We start from the raw sequence: 2,285 nt of genomic DNA on the forward strand, positions 1-2,285 counted from the left end.
TCTGCATCCTGCCATTTGGAACCTAGAAATTGCTGGTAGCTCTGAGCTGGGGGCCCCTGGGGCTGCAGCTTCCCTTTGGGACCCGGTCTGTTCTCCACGGGCCCAAGGATGCCCTGTAGATGGCCTGCCACCCTCCCAGAAGAGTAGGCAAGAATCAGAGTCCCTCCAGTCTTCCAAGATGACTCAGGGGCCTCACCTTGTCCCCACAGCCTTAGTTCTGGGAAAGGTCTCCTGGGATAGGGAGGGCACCATGGGGTGCTGGGGTGAGGAGGCTGCCCCAACGCCTGGCAGGGGGACTGAGCACCCAGAGCCTAGAACAGGAATCAAACACAGACCTGAAGCCCCTCTGGCACTTCCTGGGTCTCTACTGGTCATTCCTGAACTTTCCCCACTGGTGGAACTCACTCAAAAGGCTTTGTTTATCCCACTCACCAGCTCCCCTTGTCCCTACCCCTCACCCCTGACTCATTCATTTTTCTAGTCCTTGGGGGCGATTAAAATTCAGCCCAGACTCACATCTCATTTGAAGCACCCCATCCGCCTCCCCAGGACTGGAATGGACCGGAATGGAGACAAGTAGCTCTGACCTCCTTTCTCCTCCCAATACCCCCCTGCCCTGCTCCTAAGGCTGGGGCCAGCCAGCCTTGTCTGGTGCCACCGGCCCAAGGTCGAGGTGGCGGCGGGGGGGAGCTGTTCCATCCCTGACTGTGACTCCTGCTGAAGGGTTACCCCTTTCCCAGGGTGGGCTCAGCCCCTCCTCACCAAGGACTCAGGTGGCCGGCCAGCCCTGTCTTCTTGTCCCATGCCATGTTCACAGCCCAGCCTCCTCTCCAGGTGGGTGCCCCCTTTCCAACATTGGCTCTCTGGCCACCCACGATTCCTGCCCCCCAAGGCAGGGGCGAGCAGGGGTCCCAAGCTTTCCTTCTCAACATGCAGTCTCAGTACCCCCTGGCCAATCAAGGGGGGCACTCCAGCAAGCCTCCTGAGACCCCAGTAGGGAGACGTGGGTACCCCCATTCCCAAGGCCACAGAGCCAGCTCTCCCACACCTCACTCCAGGCTCAGAAGGCAGCTGGGAGAGTGGGGAGTGACAGTCTCTGAGTCACCCCTCCATCGGGCTAGGGGTGACTAGCCCGATGGTGGGGGGTGACCCCCTACCACCATTAAACCATTAACAGCTTCTGAGTGAGGGAAGGGGAGCAGAAAGACATGGCTAGACATGGCTACTTTTGCAATAAGAAGCAAAAGATCCCCCAGGAGAGCCATCATCCCTAAACCAGTGCAAAGCAAGGCTTGGAAACACACCGCAGAGACAGAAGGGCCGTCAGTGAATTGGTTTCCAAATGCTTCATTTTTTAAAATTAGGCAAATTGATCATTAGAAAACTGATTAAGCTGGAGCTGCTGTTGGAATAAAAGGTGGAAATAAACTCCTTCATTTGAATTCCAAATGCAGGCTTGGAGGTGACCTGGTGGTTAGGCAAACTGGTTGAGGACGGGGAGGCAAAGGGACCCAGTGAGCGAACATAACCTTGACTCTTCCCTCCTCCCAGACCAGAGGCCCCAGGAGGTGCAGCTCCAATGTTCCATGCTGCCAACCCCGGGGGCCCAGGCCTGGAGGGGGCAAAAGAGAAGGTCTCAGGGGGCCTCTCGTGGGCCCTGCACAACTCTCGTTAGAGGATCGGGAGGGGGCAGGGGAACAGCAGACCAGGAGCATCTGAGCTGCAATTTACTGATGTGTGCAGAAGTCCTGCAGCATTTTAACTGTGGGTACCGCCCTGCCCGGGGTCCCAGCTGCTGTGATCAAGACCGTGGGCCCAGAAAACTGGGCCCTCCTCCCTGGGAAGGCGCCAGACCCCGGCTTATGAAGTTTCCAGCCAGGACAGGATCTCAGCGCCTCACCAGAGATAATTCTGCAGAAGGCTTAGTCTCTAAAATTGTTTGTACTAGATAAAGAAAAAAGAAAGGAAGTGAAGTTGCTCAGTCGACTTTTTGCAACCCTGTGGACTGTAGCCTACCAGGCTCCTCCGACCATGGGATTCTCCAGGCAAGAATACTGGAGTGGGTTGCCATTTTCTTCTCCAGGGGATCTTCCCTACCCAGGGATTGAACTCGGGTCTCCCGCATTGCAGGCAGGCGCTTTACCCTCTAAGCCACCAGGAAAGCCCACTAAATAAAGAGAAGGCACAAAAGAGTACCAACATGGTTCTTTGAGAATGTCTTGCTTCTAGGGTGGTGAAGAAGATTTTTGGACTTGGCGGAGGTGCTTAAATGAAGGGCCTGAAAT

The sequence above is a fragment of the Oryx dammah genome, unplaced genomic scaffold, assembly GCF_014754425.2.
Source record: "Oryx dammah isolate SB20612 unplaced genomic scaffold, SCBI_Odam_1.1 HiC_scaffold_23, whole genome shotgun sequence".
Classification (NCBI taxonomy): Eukaryota; Metazoa; Chordata; class Mammalia; order Artiodactyla; family Bovidae; genus Oryx; species Oryx dammah.